The sequence below is a fragment of the Budorcas taxicolor genome, chromosome 7 (genome assembly GCF_023091745.1).
Source record: "Budorcas taxicolor isolate Tak-1 chromosome 7, Takin1.1, whole genome shotgun sequence".
NCBI lineage: Eukaryota > Metazoa > Chordata > Mammalia > Artiodactyla > Bovidae > Budorcas > Budorcas taxicolor.
In genome coordinates, this window is record NC_068916.1 from 72,067,554 (window position 1) to 72,089,670 (window position 22,117).

Here is a 22,117-nt window from a genome sequence, read left to right on the forward strand (position 1 = left end):
ATTTCCACAGTCCCATGCTTCCTTGCCCCACTGTAAAGTTTACATTTTAACCCTTATACAAGCCTTTGAGGAGAGTATATATAATACCACCTGCATATGACAGATGAGGACACCAAGGCTCAGAGCTAAGTCAACTGCCTAAGATGGCAGAGATTGTACATACAAAAACCAAAATTCTCATTCAAGAATGTCTGACCTCAACAAATATTAAATATTCGCAGTGGTACCTGGTTTTTAGCATTTCAGTATTTTCAATAAAGTACTGTGTCCAACTGAACCAACTGACCATTGCCTTTCAACTTGCAAATTCAAAGACTGAGACTGAATGGAGCCAGAGTCAGCATGAGATAGAGGAAAGAAGAGTCTCAAAGGAATGCTCTGTTTGGCCATTCATCAAATCTCTTTCTATCAGTGTCTAGATCGCATCTTCACAGCCTGGATTGGGACCACTGCCCCTTAACTGAGCAGTGGGATTAGATAACTGAAAAGGAAAAACATAGCAGAAAGCATTTTTCTTGCTGTTTCGTTACTGCCTTTCAAAATGCACAGCTATGACTGGGATGTGGAGAACAAGAAGGGATTAGAAGACCTAATGGTAGATTCTTCGGCTGAAGTGAGAGCTGAACCAGGCAAATCCTATTCTGCTATACTACTCACATGCATGCATGTACATGTACCCACATGTACAGATGTAAGAGCTGAACCATAAAGAAGGCTGAGCACCAAATAATTGATACTCTTGAATCACGGTGCTGAAGAAGACTCTTGAGAGTTCCTTGGACTGCAAGGAGCTCAAACCAGTCAATCCTAAAGGAAATCAATCCTGAATATTCATTGGAAGGGCTGATACTGAAGCTCCAATACTTTTGCCACCTTATGCAGAGAGCCAGCTCATTGGAAAAGACTCTGATGCTGGGAAAGATCGAAGGCAAAAGGAGAAGGGGGCCACAGAGAATGAGACTGTTAGATAGGATCACTGACTCAGTGGTGAATTTGAGCATGCTCCAGGAGATAGTGGAAGGACAAGGGAGCCTGGAGTGCTGCAGTTCTTGTGGTTACAGAGTTGGACACGACTTAGTGAGTGAACAACAACAACAAACCACCTGCTGGATAACTGGGGATATGTTATTTAAACTCCTGGGGTGCTGTAAAGATGAATAAGCTTGTGCAGGTGATGTACTTGGCATTGTTCCTGGTACATAATAATAACACTGTAATTGTTCATTAGTTTATCATGATAGCCTCAGCCAGGGCAAAGGGATGGGAGTGGGTTCCTACCTCCCTTGGTTAAGTTCAGTTCATTTCAGTCCAGAATAAGGTCTGTCTCAGTTCATTCAAGGTTATGTCCCTTTCTCTTCACTTCTCTCTGAAATGCAGAGGGGTGGGTGAGTAAGGGACATAGGAAGGCACACCAGATCCTCTTGAGATGCTGCCTGAAGCTCTTCTGCACAGCCTGCTCTGCAGACCAGGTGTTCCAGGCACCTCATCTTTGCAGGTATTTAGCAAATCAAAGCCAACAGCAGGAGGCTGTCAGCCTGACATGTGATAAACACCCTCTGCAATTTAGCACGTAGCACAGAGAGAGTGTGTTAGCAGGATGAGTTAATTGCCAAGCTATCAACCGAGCTGATGTTTCTTGAATATTCTGAAAGGCAGCTGAGAACTCTCTAAGAGTCTGGGGTAGTGGGAGGTTTTCAAGCCTGAAGAGAAAATTGGGTGGGGACAGTCAGTGAGAAGATTGGCAGGCAGTAACACAAACTGTATTAGCTAACTCTTGAAAATATAATTAGCTACAAACAAGAAGAAAATGACTCGGAGCTTTAGAAATAATGTAATAAAAGTCTTTCATTTTTCAGGTAGAATTGAGGCTCTGGATGAGGCATGGAAGAGTTTAGGGGAAAGAAATTAAGACTATAGCCAGTGACAAAGTCAGCATTGCAATGTCCATCTTTTGAGTTTGAATTCATTTTTGTGTAATCATGTTTTTATTATTAAATTTTCTTCTCAATTTCATAAAAGGCAACATAGCATAGGCTCTGGTATATCTTGGTTTGACCAATTACTAGTTCTGTCTACTGAGGCAAATTATTTTTTTTCTGGGCCTTAGTTTCCTTAACCCTAAAAGGATTGATATTAGTATCTGTTCCAAAGGATTTATGACAAATGTATATGTGTGTGTGTGTGCACACACTCAGTTGTGTTTGACTCTTTGTGACCCTATGGACTGTAGCCCACCAGGTTCTTCTACCCATGAAATTTTCCAGGCAAGAATACTAGAGTGGGCTGCCATGTCCTCCTCCAGGGGATCTTCCTGACCCAAGGATCCAACCCATGTCTCTCAAGTTTCCCACACTTGCCAGTAGATTCTTTCAGTTCAGTTCAGTTGGTCAATAGTTTCTGACTCTCTTCAACCCCATGTACTGCAGCATGCCAAACTTTCCTATCCATCACCAACCCCCAAAGCTTGCTCAAACTCATGTCCATCACGTCAGTGATGCCATCCAACTGTCTCATCCTCTGGCAGATTCTTTACCACTGGACAAATGAAATGATGTTATAGGTTTGGAAGGTTGTGAAGGTGTCAATAAAATGCAATTGATATTATTATTATTGGTTCAAGATTACTGGCTTTGATTTACTTGGTGAAGAGTTTGGCTGGGACTTTTGTAGTGATTGAGGTCATGGCAGAAACATCTTTCTGAGTCCCCTCTGTACTTCTTAAACACATAGTGAGGGAGGAAATCTACTCACTACAAAAAAGAGCCTTGGACCGCTATAGGTGACCACGAGTTTATGATGGTTTGACTTGCAATTTTATGACTGTAGGACTTCCCTAGTAAGTCAGACACTCAGATGGTAAAGCGTCTGCCTACAATGTGGGAGACCCAGGTTCCATCCCTGGGTCGGGAAGATCCTCTGGAGAAGGAAATGACAACCCACTCCAGTACTCTTGCCTGGAAAATCCCATGGACAGAGGAGCGTGGTAGGCCACAGCCCACGGGGTCTCAAAGAGTCAGACACGACTGAACGACTTCACTCACTTTTATGACTTTACGATAGTGTGAAAGCAATACGCATTCAGAAGAAACCATACTTTAAATTCCTAGTGTTCATCTTTTCCTGGGCTAGTGATAAGTAGCACAATAAACTCTTGTGATGCTGGGCAGCAGTAGTGAACCACAGCCTCTAGACAGCCACAAGATCAAAGTAAACAAATGATACAGGTACAACTGTTCTGTACCCACACAACCATCCTGGTTTTCACTTTCAGAACAGTATTCAACAAAGTACATGATACACCCAAAACTTTTTTTATAAAAGAGGCTTTGTGTGAGATGATTTTGAACAACTGGAGGCTAATATATTTGTTCTGAGCCCATGAAGGTAGGCTAACCTAAGTTATGATGTTTTGTTGGTTAGGTGCATCTTCAAATAACTCTATTTTCAACTTAAATGGATTTATCAGGATGTAACATCCATCGTAAGCAGAGGAAGATCTGTAATATAGAATTTGGTTCTGGTCTCAGCTGTGGGTTAATTACTAGATTAAAAGCAGATAGCCCCCATGACTCCTTTGAACCTTCTTTCCTTTGTCTGTAAGAGGGATAGTGCTGATCTCTTGTTTATATTATATCTTTTAATAATAATTGCATTATTATGGTGATCAAATCAGATAATGCATGTGAACTACTTTAGAAAATCTATATAAATAGAATTAAACCTATATTTTTAAAGCCAAACTTTGGATACCACTTTTTCTTTCATTTTCGTGTTTATTCTATGGCCAAGTCCTATTGAATCTACCTTTAATATATATTTCAAATGCAATGAATTATTTACCTCCTCAGCCACCATCTTAATCCAAGTCATTGTCATTTTTCACATTAACATTTCAGTAGCCTCCTAACCCACTTATATATGTTCAGCTTTCCAACCCATTTTCCATGGAGAAAATTGGCACTTCGGTGATTAAAACTATTTGATAAAATAAAATTTAAGACCTTAACTGATCATGTGGCTTTGTATGACCAAGTGTCTTTCATCTAACAGACTCTTTTTCATTTAGGCTTGCATAGTTTCAAGATGCTTCAAGTTTCATAGATGCTTAATAAAAGCAGCATCTATGTTAGAAAAACTCAGTCTTTCACCTCCTGTGTCTCCCTTACTGTTGACATGGAGTGGTTCATTTCTGACACTTTTGGTCACCAAATATGAGGTTTTTCCCTATACACCAAGCAATGCTCTGAGATATCAGCTGAGTGTCCTATAATTTAACTCTATTTTGACACGATTTGGAGATAGCATCAGTCCCTACAAGTATGCCCCCTGTGCTCAGCCCTTCAGAAGCCAGTCACAAGCCTACTGTATCATCTGAGTTTCTGACCAACCAGCCACAGATCAGAGGTTCAAATGACTCCCTCTTTGGGACTGATTAATTTGCTAGCACATCTCATATTATTCAGAAAAAAAACCATTTTACTTACTAGATTACTAGTTTGTTATAGAAGGATATAACTCAAAAACAGCCAGATGGAAGAGATGTTTAAAGCAAGATATGGAAAAAGGCTCCAAACCCTCTTTATTTGGGTTTTTATGTAGGCTTCATTACATAGGCATTATTGATTAACTCATTGGCTATTGGTGATTGAACTCAATTGCCAGCCACTTTCCCTTCCTTGGAGGTTAGGAGGGTGGGAATGAAAGTTCCAAACTCTAATCACAAGGCTGGTTCTTTCAGCATCCAACCCACTCATTAGGTGTAACATTACAGTCACTTCATTAACATAAAAAAAGACACATTTATTGCTCTATCACCACAGGAAATTTCAAGGATTTCCTGAGTTCTGTGCCAGACATGAAAACAAAGACCAAATATATATTTCTTAGTACAAATCACAATAGAATATTTTCCAACTTTACACTATTGAATATAATGTTTAGTCTCCCTGAAATTAACTGGTTTTCATTCTTTTGAAGCCTTCCTGTGTCCCCCATTTCTTTCTTGTAAGAAATGGGCTTCATTCAGTCTCTAAGACATTCCCTGAGCTCCAAATGACAGGTTGAAAAAATTGCTAAACAGGGAAGACAGGGAATGCTGAGACAAGGGAGGAACAATCAGGAAACAGTAGTGCAGCCTTAGGGCAAGGTCTTGGTTTACAGTTCCTGCCCCCCACGCCCACCCCACCCCCACACCCTGCAACATCCTCACCAATGGGTATTAGTTCAGTTCAGTTGCTCAGTTGTGTTTGACACTTTGTGGCCCCATGGACTGCAGCACGCCAGGCTTCCCTGTCCATCACCAACTCCTGGAGCTTATTCAAACTCATGTCCATCGAGTTGGTGATGCCATTCAACCATCTCATCTTCTGTTGACCCCTTCTTCTCCCGCCACCAATCTTGTCCAGCATCAGGGTCTTTTCCAATGAGTCAGTTCTTTACATCAGGTGGCCTAAGTATTGGAGCTTCAGCTTCAGCATCAGTTCTTCCAATGAACATTCAGGACTGATTTCCTTTAAGATGGACAGGTTGGATCCCCTTGCAGTCCAAGGGACTCTCAAGAGTCTTCCCCAACACGACAGTTCAAAAGCATCAGTTCTTCAGTGGTCAGCTTTCTTCATAGTTCAACTCTCACATCCATACATGACCAGGGGAAAAACCATAAATTTGACTATATGAATCTTTGTTGGCAAAGTAATGTCTCTGCTTTTCAATATGCGGTTGAGGTTGCTCATAGCTTTTCTTCCAAGGAGCAAGCATCTTTTAATTTCATGGCTGCAGTCACCATCTGCAGTGATTTTGGAGCCCCCCAAATAAAGTCTGTCACTGTTTCCATTGTGTCTCCATCTATTTGCATGCAATGATGGGACTGGATGCCATGATTTTAGTTTTCTGAATGTTGTATTTTAAGCCAGCTTTTTACTCTCTTCTTTCACTTTCACCAAGAAGCTCTTTAGTTCTTTGCTTTCTGTCATAAGGGTGGTGTCATCTGCATATCTGAGGTTACTGATATTTCTCCCGACAATCTTGATTCCAGCCTGTGCTTCATCCAGCCAGGCATTTCACATGATGTACTCTGCATATAAGTTAAATAAGCAGGGTGACAATATACAGCCTTGACGTACTCCTTTCCCCATTTGGAACCAGTCTGTTGTTCCATGTCCAGTTCTAACTGTTGCTCCTTGACCTGCATACAGATTTCTCAGGAGGCAGGTCAGGTGGTCTTGTATTCCCATCTCTTTAAGAACTTTCCATAATCTGTTGTGATCCACACAGTCAAAGGCTTTGGCATAGTCAATAAAGCAGAAGTAGGTATTTTTCTGGAACTCTCTTGCTTTGTGGATGATCCAACAGATGTTGGAAATTTGGTCTCTGGTTCCTCTGCCTTTTCTAAATCCAGCTTGAACATCTGGAAGTTCATAGTTCACATACTGTTGAAGCTTGGCTTTGAGAATTTTGAGCATTACTTTGCTAGCATGTGAGATGAGTGCAATTGTTCAGTAGTTTGAACAATCTGTGGGATTGCCTTTCTTTGGGATTGGAATGAAAACTGACTTTTTCCAGTCCTGTAGCCACTGCTGAGTTTTCCAAATTTGCTGGCATATTGAGTGCAGGACTTTCACAGCATCATCTTTCAGGATTTGAAATAGAATAGCTCAACTGGAATTTCACCATTTCCATTAACTTTGTTTGTAGTGATGCTTCCTAAGGCCCACTTGACTTTGCATTTCAGGATGTCTGGCTCTAGGTGATTGATGACACCACCGTAGTTATCTGGGTTGTGAAGATCTTTTTTGTATAGTTCTTCTGTGTATTCTTGCCACCTCTTCTTAATATCTTCTGCTTCAGTTAGGTCAATACCATTTCTATCCTTTATTGTGCCCATCTTTGCATGAAATGCTCCTTTGGTATCTCTAATTCTCTTGAAGAAATCTCTAGTCTTTCCCATTCTATTGTTTTCCTCTAGTTTTTGCATTGTTCACTGAGGAAGGCTTTCTTATCTCTCCTTGCTCTTCTTTGGAACTGAGAGGGCAAGAGGCAGGAAGGCTAGAAGTCTTCAAAGGGAGGAAATAGGCAGCAAGTGTCAGACATTTTTTCTCTCTCTCTTAAGCTGCAAGAGAAAACCACTACACGATTTTTTCCCTTATCTTTACAAAATTAAAAGGAGTATTCCTTTCAAAATCTGTGTTTCCCTGAGGACACCTGGTTCCACCTGAACTTTTCTCAAACCTTGAGCCTACCAATGCATTTTTATTATGGAAATGTTTTTTCTTAAGGTATCTTAATGAACTATCTATTTACCCTAGACTCTGTCTTTCTGCAAGTTGGTTCTGTCTAAGACACACAGCTGACTTGACGAACCAGTATGTTTTACTTCTGCAAATGTTCTCTTAAGCTATGTTAATGAGAGTATGTATTTGCTTGGAAACAGGCCTTTCTTCAAGATTCTGTCAGTCATTTTATGGCCTGGGACAACTCATCTTGTGCCAATGTTACCTCAAAATGCATGTGTGGGAGAGGGGCCTAGTGCCAGTCTCTGAGTTTTGAGACATTTCCTTCCTCTAATTAGCAGCCTGCTATTAGCTATATAACATCTGGCTAAAGACTGTGTGGATCACAATAAACTGTGGAAAATTCTGAAACAGATGGGAATACCAGACCACCTGACCTGCCTCTTGAGAAACCTATATGCAGGTCAGGAAGCAACAGTTAGAACTGGACCTGGAACAACAGACTGGTTCCAAATAGGAAAAGGAGTACATCAAGGCTGTATACTGTCACCCTGCTTATTTAACTTCTATGCAGAGTACATCATGAGAAACGCTGGGCTGGAAGAAGCACAACCTGGAATCAAGATTGCTGAGAGAAATATCAGTAACCTCAGACACGCAGATGACACCACCCTTATGGTAGAAAGTGAGGAGGAACTAAAAAGCCTCTTGATGAAAGTGAAAGAGGAGAGTGAAAAAGTTGGCTTAAAGCTCAACACTCAGAAAACTAAGACCATGGCATCCGGTCCCATCACTTCATGGGAAATAGATGGGAAACAGTGGAAACAGTGTCAGACTTTATTTTGGGGGGCTCCAAAATCACTGCAGATGGTGACTGCAGCCATGAAATTAAAAGACCCTTACTCCTTGGAAGGAAAGTTATGACCAACCTAGATAGCATATTCAAAAGCAGAGACATTACTTTGCCAACAAAGGTCTGTCTAGTCAAGGCTATGATTTTTCCAGTGGTCATGTGTGGATGTGAGAGTTGGACTGTGAAGAAAGCTGAGTGCCGAAGAATTGATGTTTTTGTACTGTGGTGTTGGAGAAGACTCTTGAGAGTCCCTTGGACTGTAAGGAGATCCAACCAGTCCATTCTGAAGGAGATCAGCCCTGGGATTTCTTTGGAAGGAATGATGCTGAAGCTGAAACTCCAGGACTTTGGCCACCTCATGCGAAGAGTTGACTCATTGGAAAAGACTCTGATGTTGGGAGGGATTGTGGGCAGGAGGAGAAGGGGACGACAGAGGATGAGATGGCTGGATGGCATCACTGACTTGATGGATGTGAGTTTGAGTGAACTCCGGGAGTTGGTGATGGACAGGGAGGCCTGGCGGGCTGCGATTCATGGGGTCGCAAAGAGTTGGACACGACTGAGCGACTGAACTGAACTGAAAGACTAGCAGGGGAGCACTGTTTCTGCCCTCTTCTGATGTCTGCGTCAGAAGCGTTCTCTCTTTTGTATTTTAATAAAACTTTATTATACAAAAACTTACAGCAATAAAGCCTCCTTACTGGTTCCGGATTGAATTCTTCTCCATAAAACAAAAATCCCAGCATCTTTCATGGCTCAGCAACAACCTTTCAGAACTCTGCATTCAAATGGGTATATCTTTCCTTTTCTCCACAACCACAGAAAACCAAGGGGCATACATAACAATATTCTTGCCAAGTGAATCCCATGGACAGAGGAGCCTGGTGGGCTATAGTCCATGGGGTTGCAAAGAGTCAGGCACAACTGAGCTACTAACACTTTTTCAAACTGCCACTAGGTAAAAGAAGTTAACTATATGCTCCCCACAAGCACTAGACACCAGACCCATTGGAACCAGAAGACTGATGATGCATACCATCAGCCAATCAGAAGAATGTCCACAAGGTGATTACCATCCTCTTTGAACCATTAAGATAAAACTCCTCACTGTCCCCTCCAGGTTGGGGCACACAGTTTTGAGGGCATTAGCCCCTTGTGGCCCCCTTTGTCTGGTAAAGCAATAAAGCTATTCTTTTCTATTTCACCCAAAACTCTGTCCAGGATTCAATTCAGAGCCAGTGCACAGAGGCAAGGTTTCAGTAACAAGGCCCCAATTTAATTGTTCAGTTGGTAAAGAATCTACTTGCAATGCAGGAGACCCTGGCTTGATTCCTGGATCGGGAAGATCCACTGGAGAAGGGATAAGCTACCCACTCCAGTATTCTTAGGCTTCCCTTGTGGCTCAGCTGGTAAAGAATCCTCCTGCAATGTGGGAAACCTGGGTTTGATCCCTGGATTGGGAAGATTCCCTGGAGAAGGAAGAGGCTACTCACTTCAGTATTCTGGCCTGGAGAATTCCATGGACTGTATAGTTCATGGGGTTGCAAAGACTCTGAAAGGACTGAGTCACTTTCACTTTCACTTCAGAGAGGATGTACCTGATCCTGCAATCTAAATCAATAGCCTTTGGAACCTTTTACTTTATACTACTCTTTTATAGCATTTAACTTTTTAAATTGTGTGCTGATTTTTTTTTTTAAGGTGGAACTCTCTCACTCATTTGTAAGCTCTATAATGGCAAGGGCCATATATGTATTGTACATGTTCATATCACCTGAAATTCTTGGTAAAATGTTTGGTCATATTTACTGAGCACTAAGTGTGTGTGATTTTCAAGATGGAGACCTGATGAAGGAGGTTATGGAGACATTTCCTGCCTTAAATTCAATGTAGAAATTCTATTTCTAAGCAGGATAAAAAGGGGGCATGCATTAATATCAAGAAGGTTTTGCTTCTATGCAACAACACATAATAGAATCAATATTTAAAATTATGATTTTTAAAAAGACTTTGAAGTATGGACGCAAAGACAGATAATTAGAATTCCTTAGAGGAAAGAGCCTCTTCTAGGGAAGCTGAGATCAGAGTCCTTTTCATTTTCCCTAGAGGCATTTCCAAGTCTGGGAGTAGCCTGTCAGACTGACTTGCTACTGCCAGAGGGGCACTTCCAGGACAGAGAAACCAGTGGAGTTTCCGATGGTCCTGTTTACTGCTGTAGCATTGTGAAATCTAGGAGACTTCCCATCTGGCTGGTTTTGCCACAGAATATGTTTTCCCTAGCTTTATTAAGGTATAATTAAAAAATAACAATCATATGTGTTTCAAGAGTACAATATAATATTTTTATGTGTATATAACAGTGAAATGATTACCACAACCAAGTTGATTAACATACCTATCCTCACATCAGAAGTTACATATTTTTGTGGTGAGAATACTTTATTTACTCTTTCAGAAAATTTCAAGTATACTACACGTTATTATTAACTGTAGTTATCATGCTTTATGTCTGCAGGGCTAATTCTTATTATAACACTGGAGACTAATATAATTATTAGTGCATTATATAATATTATCCTAGGTCTCTCACATTGTAGACAGACGCTTTACCATCTGAACCATGAGGAAAGTCCATTATATAATATATAAAGTATATTTATTAATAAAATAATAATTATATTTATTAGGTTATATATAACTATATTATATTAGGTCTCCAAGCTAAGCACCAAAGAATTGATGCTTTTGAACTGTGGTGTTGGAGAAGACTCTTGAGGGTCCCTTGGACTGCAAGGAGATCCAATCAGTCCATCCTAAAGGAAATCAGTCCTGGGTGTTCGTTAGAAGGACTGATGTTGAAGCTGAAACTCCAATACTTTGGCCACCTGATGCAAAGAACTGACTCACTTGTAAAGACCCTGATGATGGGAAAGATTAAGGGCAGGAGGTGAAGGGGATGACAGAGGATGAGATGGTTGGATGGCATCGTTGACTCAATGGACATGAGTTTGGGTAACCTCTAGGAGTTGGTGATGGACAGGGAGGCCTGGTGTGCTGTGGTACATGGGGTCTTAAAGAGTTGGGCACGACTGAGTGACTGAACTGAACTGAAGGTTTATTCTTATTATTCTTTCATTCTTATATAATGAAACTTTATACCATTTGATCACCCCTCCCCATCTCCTGCTCCTAACCCAAGCCACTAGTAATCACTATTCTATTCTGGCATATAAGTGTGATGTTTATAGATTCCACATACAAGAGAGATCATGCAATAACTGTTTTTGGCTTATTTGATGAAGCATAATGTCCTCCAGTTCAACCAAGTTGTTGAAATGGTAAGATTTCTTCTCCTTTAACGTGAATTAATAGTTCTGGGTGTGTATGTGTGTGTCTCACATTTTCTTTATACATTCATCCATTGGTGGACACTTGAGTTGATTCCACATTTTGCCTATTGTGCATAATGAAGCAATGAACAGGAGAGTGCAAGATACTATTCTTTGTTTTTGGCTGTACACCTAAATGTAGGATTGTTGGATCACGTAGTATCTTAAATTTCTTAAAAATTTTTGAGGAACCTCTATTCTATTTTCCATACTGGCTGTACCAATTTTCATTCTCAACAACAGTGCAGAAGATTCTTTTTTCTTTCCATTTTCACCAGCATTTGCTATCTGTTATCTTTTTGAGGATAGCCATTCTGACAGGTATAAGGTGATACCTCATTGTGGTTTTCATTTGCATTTCTTTGATTATTAGTGAAGCTGAGTGTTTTTTATATACTGGTTAGCCATTGGTACATCTTTTTTGGGAAAAAAAAAAGGCTATTCATTTCCTCTGCCCATTTTTAAATTAATTATTATTTTAGGTTCTTGAGTTGTGAGTACTTAAATGTCATAAACATGGATTAACTTCATACTCCATAAAGGTAAAAAGAAGTTTTATACATCAAAAAAATCTTTCAGCAGCACTATTTACCATAGCCAGGACATGGAAGCAACCTAAATGTCCATCAATAGATGAATGGATAAAGAAAATGTGGTGTGTGTGTGTGTATATACAATGGACTCTTACTCAGTCACAAAAAATAACTAAATAATATCATTTGCAGTAACATGAATGGACATAGAGATTGTCACACTGAGTGAAGTAAGTCACACAGAGAAAATCAAATATGATATCATTTATACATGGAATCTAAAAAAAAATGGTACAAATAAACTTACTTACAAATCAGAAATAAAGTGAAAGATGTAGAAAACAAACATGATTACCAAGGGGGTAAGGGCTGCTGCTACTGCTGCTAAGTCGCTTCAGTCGTGTCTGACTCTGTGTGACCCATAGACGGCAGCCTGCCAGGCTCCTCCACCCCTGGGATTGTCCAGGCAAGAACACTGGAGTGGGTTGCCATTTCCTTCTCCAATGCATGAAAGTGAAAAGTGAAAGTGAAGTCGCTCAGTCGTGTCCGACTCTTAGCAACCCCATGGACTGCAGCCCACCAGGCTCCTCCATCCATGGGATTTTCCAGGCAAGAGTACTGGAGTGGGGTGCCATTGCCTTCTCCAAAGGGGGCGGGGTAAGGGTAGAGGAGGGATAAATTGGAAAACTGGGATTGACATATACACACTTATGTATAAAATAGGAAAAGGAGTATGTCAAGGCTGTATATTGTCACCCTGCTTATTTAATTTATATGCAGAGTACATCATGAGAAACACTGGGCTGGAGGAAGCACAAACTGGAATCAAGATTGCTGGGAGAAATGTTAATAACCTCAGATATGCAGATGACACCACTCTTATGGCAGGAAGTGAAGAACTTAAGAACCTCTTGATGAAGGTGAAAGAGGAGAGTGAAAAAGTTGGCTTAAAACTCAACATTCAAAAAAAACACAAAACCCCTCAACATTCAGAAAACTAAGATCATGGCATCTGGTCCCATCACTTCATGGGAAATAGAAGGGGAAACAGTGGTGGAAACAGTGTCTGACTTTATTTTTTGGGGCTCCAAAATCACTGCAGATGGTGACTGCAGCCATGAAATTAAAAGACACTTACTGCTTGGAAGGAAAGTTATGACCAACCTAGACAGCATATTAAAAAGCAGAGACATCACTTTGCTAACAAAGGTCCATCTAGTCAAGGTTATGGTTTTTCCAGTAGTCATATGTGGATGTGAGAGTTGGACTGTAAAGAAAGTTGAGCGCCAAAGAATTGATGCTTTTGAACTGTGGTGTTGGAGAAGACTCTTGAGAGTCCCTTGGACTGCAAGGAGATACAACCAGTCCATCATGGAGGAGATCAGTCCTGGGTGTTCATTGGACAGACTGATGTTGAAACTAAAGCTCCAATACTTTGGCCACCTGATGCGAAGGGCTGACTCATTTGAAAAGACCCTGATGCTGGGAAAGACTGAGGGCAGGAGGAGAAGGGTACGCCAGAGGATAAGATGTTTGGATGGCATCACCAACTCAACGGACATGGGTTTGGGTGGACTCCAGCAGTTGGTGATGGACAGGGAGGCCTGACATGCTGCGGTTCATGGGATCACAAAGAGTAGGACAAGACTGAGCAACTGAACTGAACTAATATAAAAATGATAATCACCAAGGACCTACTGTTGTAGAAGAGGGAATACTCAATACTCTATAGTAACCTATATAGGAAAAAAATCTGAAAATCAAATAGATACATGTATATGTATGAATTTAGGCTGCCTTGGCGGCTCAGATGATAAAGAATCTGCCTCCAGTTCAGGAGACCTGGGTTGAGCCCTGGGTCAGGAAGATCCCCTGGAGAAGGGAATGGCTACCCACTTCAGTATTCTGGCCTGGAGAATTGCATGGACAAGGAGCCTGGCAGACTACAATCCATGGGGTACCGAGCAACTAAGACTTTTAATTGATTTATTTTGCTGTATAGCAAAAACTAACATAACATTGTAAATAAACTATTTACAGAAATTAATTTTAAAAAAGAAGAAGATAAAATCTTTCAAAAATAAACACTAAATTAATAGATATATTTTTTTTAAATCTAAGAGAATTTTTTTATGTCATGTCACCAGCCTATGACACTACAAGAAATACTGAAGGAAATTCTTTAGGATTAAGAAAATTATCCTAGAGGAAGTATAAAACTGTATAAAAGAATTAAGAAAATTAGAAAAAATTAAATTGACATATATATCAACTGTAAGCAATAACAATTGTGTTGTTGAGTTTATATGCAACATATAGAAGTGAAATACATAAAAACAATAGTTCAGAATGTAGAAAGGGGTAACAAATTTAAACTGTTATAAAGTTCTTGTAATGTTTGAGAAGTACTAATAATATTTAAATTCAGGATACATATTCTAAGGTCTAGGTTAACCACTAAAATATTAAGGTAAACCAGCAATAACCAAAACCCTATGGAAGAGATAAAATAATATAAAACATTAAAATAATATTAAATAATAAAAAACAATAAAAAAAAAAGTAGGCTAGAAGGAATAAGAACTAAGAACAAACAGAACAGAAAGAAAATGAATGCCAAGATGTAGACTTAAACCTCATTATGGCAATAATTACATTATATGTAAATGAACTTAGTATTCTAAGTAAAAGACAAAGATTGTCAGACTTGCTAAAATAAACTATGTATAGCTATACTATCATCAGAAAAATAAAGCTTTAGTACTAAAAGTATTATTAAACATAGAAAAGGATATTTCATAGTAATAGAAAAGTAATTAAACAGGGAGACATAAATTTTCAAACTTCCTATGCACTTAATGTGCTGTGCTTAGTCGCTCAGTCATGTCCAACTCTTTGCTGCTCCATGGACTGCAGCCTCCCAGGCTCCTCTGTCCATCGGGATACTCCAGGCAAGAATACTGGAGTGGGTTGCCATGCCCACCTCCAGGGGATCTTCCCAGCCTAGGGTTCAAACCTGGTCTCCCACATTGCAGGCAGATTCTTTACTGTCTCTGCCACCAGGGAGGTATACACTTAATAACATAGCTTTAAAATATGTAAAGTAAAAGCAGACAGAAATAAGAGGAGAAATAGGTGAATACTGAAATCTCAGTTGGAAATTTTAACATACTTCTACTAGTAGATGATTTTTTAAAAAGATAAAAAAATAAGATATAGAATTCAGTTCAGTTCAGTTGCTCAGTCATGTTTGACTTTTTGTGACCCCATGGACTGCAGCATGCCAGACTTCCCTGTCCATCACCAACTTCTGAAGCTTGCTCAAACTCACGTCCATTGAGTTGGTGATGCCATCCAACCATTACATCCTCTGTCGTCCCCTTCTCCTCCCGCCTTCATTCTTTCCCAGCATCACAGTCTTTTTCAGTGAGTCAGTTCTTTGCTTCAGGTGGCCAAAGGATTGGAGTTTCAGCTTCAGCTCCAGATATAGAATTAATGCTTGTAAGACATAGCCAACAAGTACAGAATACAAATTCCTTTTTAAAGAATTAGAATATTTACCAGAATAGACCCCTGTCTGGGCCAAAAGCAATACATTGCAAAAGGCTGATATTATAGAGTATATGTTCCCTAACCACAATAGAGGGAAACTAAAAATCAACAACAGAAATGTTACTAAACTACTCCCAAAAGTTCAGAAAAATAAGCAGCATATTTAATAGGTCACTGGTCAAAGAACAAGTCATAATATAAATTAGAAAATACTTTGAAACTGAAGATAAACAGAAAACTGACATAAACTTTTTAAAAATTACTTTGTAAGCAAGGTCCTTACAGTTAAAGATTTTTCAGAAGTACAGGTACAATTGAAAAATTCTGTGGTCAGATGGTATATTCATTTGCTAGGGCTGCCATAAAAAAATACCACAGATGGGATGACCTATTAAACAACAGAAATTTATTTGCTCATAATTCTGGAAGCTGGAAGTCCAAGATAAAGGGCCTGGAAGGCTTGATTATGTCTGGGGTCTCTCTCCTTAGCTTGCAGATAGCCCTTTCTGTTGAGTCCTCATACAGCCTTTCCTTTGTGCAAATGCATCCCTGTGCCTCTTCCTTTTCTTATAAAGACATCAGTCATGTTGGATTAGGGACTAACCATATGACCTCATTTCACCTTCATTACCTCTTTAGAGGCTCTATCTCTATATACAGTCTTATTCTAGGGTACTTAAGGGTGTGGGTGGTGTAATTCAGACCATAACAGATGGAAAAGTGGTGGCTTATGCCCTCCTCATCATTAAGGGTGGGGCAAAGAGAAAATTCAATGCTGAAGAAAAAGTTGGAAAAACCGAGGTTTCGGGAAACAAAAAATCCTATAACAAGAAATTGTCTATAGTTAAAAGGTCACCAAAGCTTCTGGCTTAGCTGGTAAAGAATCCACCTGCAATGCAGGAGACCTGGATTCGATTCCTGGGTTGGGAAGATCCCTTGGAGAAGGGAATGGCTACCCACTCCAGTATTCTGGTGTGGAGAATTTCATGGGCTGTATAGTCTGTGGGGTCACAAAGAGTCGGACACGACTGAGCAACTTTCACTTAAAAGGTCACCCGAAGTAGCAATAGTAATATTACTAACTACTAACATTTGTTCTATGCTTATTATTTAGATTTTCTTGATGATTAAATAAGATAATCATACAAGGTAAGCAAAATTCAGACCATAAAGCAAGTATTCAATAAATGTTACAAACTGTTCTGATATTTGAGCCATGTTTTTGCTTCTTGACTCAGTGGGTAAAGCATCTGCCTACAATGTGGGAGACCTGGGTTCAATTCCTGGGTTGGGAAGATCCCCTGGAGAAGGAAATGGCAACCCACTCCAGTACCCTTGCTGGGAAAATCCCATGTTCAGAGAAGCCTGGTAGGCTACAGTTCATGGGGTCCCAAAGAGTCGGATACAACTGAGCGACTTCAATTTCACTTTCACTTTGCTTCTTGAAGGAGGAAGCAGGCAGTGGCTCAGGAGCTAAATTTTGCTTAAAATTGTTAAAAACATATGGTGCTATTTTATCGTTTGTTTCAAGAACTAGAATGGCAAATGGAGATTAGAAGGAGTCTGCTGAACATGTAAGAGAAACTACTGGTTGTTATGGTGAATCAAGCCTTGGAAGAAGCAGAACATGTTTCATTCTATTTTGATGCTTATCCCAGTGTCTATGAAAGTCTTCTGTCATTTGGAAAAGAATACAAGTAAGCTATGAAAAATTGATTTCTCACCAACAGGACATTTGGCAAATATGTTGTAAATATATGTAAGCAAGAAGAGAAAAAAAATGCTTTTCAGTTCTGTTCAGTTGAGAGTAAAAGGAGACAGGATGGAATTGTATCAGCACCATGAATGAGCTTCTTGACAGACCCTCGATGGTCTCTATTACCTTTTCATTCCAAGGGAACACCTGTGATACAAACAGTCACAAGAACTGCCCTTTGCTGAACACCTACTTCATGTCATGTGCTTCCCAGGTGGTGCGAGTGGTAAAGAACTCGCCTGCTGATGCAGAAGTGGTGAGAGATGTGGGTTCAATCCCTGGGTTGAAAAGATCCCATGGAGCATCCCATGCCCTGGAGGAGTCCATGGACAGAGGATCCCTGGTGGGCTACAGTCCATAGGGTTACAAAGAGTCGGACATGACCGAATCGACGTAGCACTCAATACTATGTATCATACACCATAAATCTTTCTTTCTCCCCCAAACCCACTAAAATAGGAAAGTGAATCTCAGAGAGGTTATATGAGCCCCCCACACATACCCTAAGTTCACATAACTCAAATGGGTGGACTGAAATACAAATACAAATTTGCAGAATTGAAATCTCATCCTCTTTCTGCTAAAGATGTGTTTGTTGATTCAGTGGTTACTGGGGAAAGTAAAGAGGCAGGATTAAAGAAGCAATTGAGCACAAACTCAGGCTCACATCCTGTCTTCTTTGAGGAGCTCTCAGAGGGCACAGAGGAAGTCAGCCGGGCAGCCCAACCACGGGTAGCTGGGTACCAGCTGGGTAGCTCTCATCCCTGCACCCTCCCTTGCCATCCCCTGTGTCTTTCCTTCTCTCCCAATTTCTGCTTCTTCTCACAGGACTTTATTAACAACCTCTTCACTAATGTCCTTCACTTTAAGTCAGTCCCCAGTCCAAGTTCTCTTCTGTATACATGGCTTGTCATACTTAGGTTCTCTCAACCACAGTTAGGAATGTGTTTTGTTGTTCAGTTGCCAAGTCATGTCTGACTCTTTGAGACATCATGGACTGCAGCATGCCAGGCTACCCTACCCTTTACTATCTCCCAGAGTTTGCTCAAATTCATGTCCATTGAGTTGGTGATGCCATCCAACCATCTCAGCCTCTGCTGTCCTTTCTCCTTTTGCCCTCAATCTTTCCCAGCACCAGGGTCTTTTCCAATGAGTGGGCTCTTCTCATTAGTGGCCAACTATTGGAGCTTCAGCTTTAGCATCGGTCCTTCCAATGAATATTCAGGGTTGACTTCCTTTAGGATTGACTTGTTTCATCTCTTTGCAGTACAAGGAACACTCAAGAGTCTTCTCCAGCATCACAATTCTCAAGCATCAATTTTTCAGTGCTCAGCCTTCTTTATTGCCCAATTCTCACATCCATACATGACTACTGGAAAAACTACTGGAATGTGTTACTGCTTTTCTAAAACAACAGCTACAACAAAGTTATTTCCCTGTGTCACATTCAGAACAAACTCTCAGTTAGCTCCAGTTGCCTTTCCTACCTTCTCTTCCACTCTCTGCCCACACTTACTGGTGTCCAGCCATGCTGAGTTTACTACTGTATGTCATGTCCTCTAATTCCTAACTTCCCCACTGGTTCATGCTACTCTGTGCACTGTCTTCCCATGCAAATTCTCTCTCTACGTTGAGCTCAACATCAAAGCAGCTCTGCTATGATATCTTTCTAGACACCCAGAGTTGTATATCTCCCAGAGCAGGGTCTATCTACAGTTACAGCTGACATGGCTGCCTATTGGCCCCAGAGGATAAGCAGTTTGAAGATAGTGAGCATGGCCTATTTTTATTTTTTTTAAATCTCCACTTCTTGATAAATAGTCTCTCCTCAGTAAGTGTTTGCTTTGGTTGAAGAGACAACTCTGTGATACACGCACTTCACAGTCATACTGACTATTGACTTAAAGTGCGGTTATTATAGACTTTGGGCAGAAAGGGAGGCAAAGTAGATTGGTTTAAAAATCCTCTTTGGTCTAGTTCTGTGTAACTTCAGAACTTTGTGTATCATGAGAGTCAGAATTCTTTTTCCTGTTGAAGGAATATCTAAGTATTTTAATCAGAAAGATGGTATTGTAGACATCAAAGTGAAAATTACAGACTTTTTTTTCCTCCAACAGAAAACTAATTAAAAAAGTATGGCTGAAACAAAAAATGTGGGGAGAGTAGGCAAGTGTGGGAACCACAGAATTTTACAGCTTCCATTTATTTTACACACAGGGAAAATGAAGCATGTGAAATGAATGACCTAGAATCACTCTTTTATCAAATACTTGAATTTTATAGTCTATGTAGAGCACAAGGCCAAGATTAAATCTTGGCCTGGTACCAAGTCTCCAACTGTCAATACCTTGTCCATAATTTTTTGTGTGTGTGTCTGGTTGAGACAAGCAGCTCTGAAGTCAGGGAATACATGTTGTCACTATTATTTGGATGAATTAATGAATTTGTCTAAGATTCATTTACTTATCTGAAAAAAGAGAAAAAAACCAGTATGGAGATGTTGTGAGTATACAGTTGGATAATGCTCATAGAGGGCTCAGCTCAGAGTCAGGCACACAATGGAGTACTTGATGACCATTAACTACCACCACCACCCTCACTTTTACCTTTTAACTGTCAATATCAATGCACCATACTCTCTTACCATTTCCTTCTGTGGAATCTTGGGCATAGCTCCTTCTCAACAATGAATGAAACCTAGGAAGATGCTGCCATGATCAGGATTACCTTCTCTGGTTGTTACTAGGCCATCAGGTCCTCCAACCCTGATTCCCCACACTGGAAATTCTGGTGCAGAAAATCTAGACTGGGACTAGGGGCTTGTTAACCTAGATGACTGCTTAGAGAGGGGTTTGCTTCTCACAAAGCTATCTCATCACCCTTTTGACAAGCCCATGATCAAATCTGATGGAGAACAAAGAAGGTACTGCTGGGTGTGACCCACTGTGAAAGAGTGGGACTAGAATATCACGTACAGGAGAGATATGACAATGCCAGGCACTTTTCACGACTCTTGGAGTCCCTCCAATAACTCTATGAGGTGAGTGTTCCTAACTCATGTAATAGATGAGAAAACCAAAAAATATTTGGTAAGTTATTTGACTAACAAGTCATACATTCAGTAAGTTAGCAAATGTCAGAGTTACCATCTGAACTTACATATTTACCATTATGAACCTCTTTCTACTATTCCTTGAGAATCTCTAGAAGTAATGGAAATCTGGGAATGAAAAGCTATGAGATGAAATATTTTGTAAAGCTGAGGGTATGTATTACATATGACTAGATCCTCTGTGTCTAATGGTATCTTGCTCATGGTAGGTGTTCAATAAACATTTAGTGGCTGAATAAATTGGCTCTTACATATCGAAGCACTGATATACTGTAGATTTTAAACAATGAATTATAAAATGAATGATATTTACTGTGGGTGCTCCCATGTTTTTCTTTTTCCCTTCTTCTGTTCTAAATGTCCAGGGTCCTTGGATTTCTCCTACTCAGATCCTAACTGCTCAAACAGAGGGGCTCATGTTTTCCAGCTCTTCTGCAAATTATTTTGGTTTGATAAATGCTTCTCACACATAAATTTACTTTTTTAACTAGAAGGCTGTTGGCCAAAATAACAATTTGGGGGAAAAAAACATCAGTGAGGGGAAGTTCAATCGGTGAAATACAGGAGATATTTTTAGATGGGGACACTATTCTGTATGATATTGTAATCATGGATGCATAACTCTATAAATTTCAGTACCTAAAAGAGTAAGCCTTAATGCATGAAATTTTAAAATATGACAAGATCGAGGGAAATCTAAAGATGGAATACAGACTATGACAAAATAATTCAACTGTTACAAAGGTATGAAACAACCATACCTGCTGGGATGGGGGAAAATGGCCTTGACCTAACTAACCTTGGAGTTGGGTAGGGTCTACAGGGCAAAAGAAACAGCACATTAGCACCATATACTAGCTGATGAGGTTGTTTCCCATGGAAGCATGGTTTCCAATTTTGAAACTACTTTACATGCATACATAAACTGAACAATTTAATAAATAGTAAGGAAGGGAAAAATGAGGAACATTACTTTGGTTAGGTGATCAAGATCAGTATCAACAATAATGATGTTGGTCGTATGTACTCTGATGTGATATAGTAAGCATGGCCCTTCACCTCTGTGATCTCCCACCCTAAATCCCATAATCTCTGTCTATTCATGAGAAAAGGAGCATCAGACAAATCCTAACTGAAAGACACTCTACAAAATACCTGACTACTATTCCTCAAAATTATCAAGGTCATCAATGAGAAGGAAAATGTTAAAGTCGATAGGAATCTAAGGTGACAGGATGACTAAATGTAATGTTATCCTTGATGGAATTTTGCAACAGAAAATTAGGTAAAAACTAAGGAAATATGAATAAGATATTGACTTTAGTTAATAATAGTGTATCAATACTTATTCATCAATTGGGATGAATATACTGAACTAATGTAGGATTTTATAACAGGGCAACTGGGGGTGGAGTATATGGACCCTCTCTGTACTATCTTTGCAATTTTTCTGTAAATCTAAAACTATCGAAAAATAAAAGTTTATTTAAAATATGACAGAGAAAGCATTCCTAATTGACATGAAATTGGTTTACTAATGCTCTTGCTTTAGAAGCATCTGTTGGCATATTTGGATTTGAATGTTCAGATATGCATTTGGTGCCAAGAAAATTCTTTCAAAATAATGGCCCCTGAATTAAAAGTCAACTTTGGTAAAACAGCTTTGTGGTTTGCAGTTTAATGGCTGGGGTCA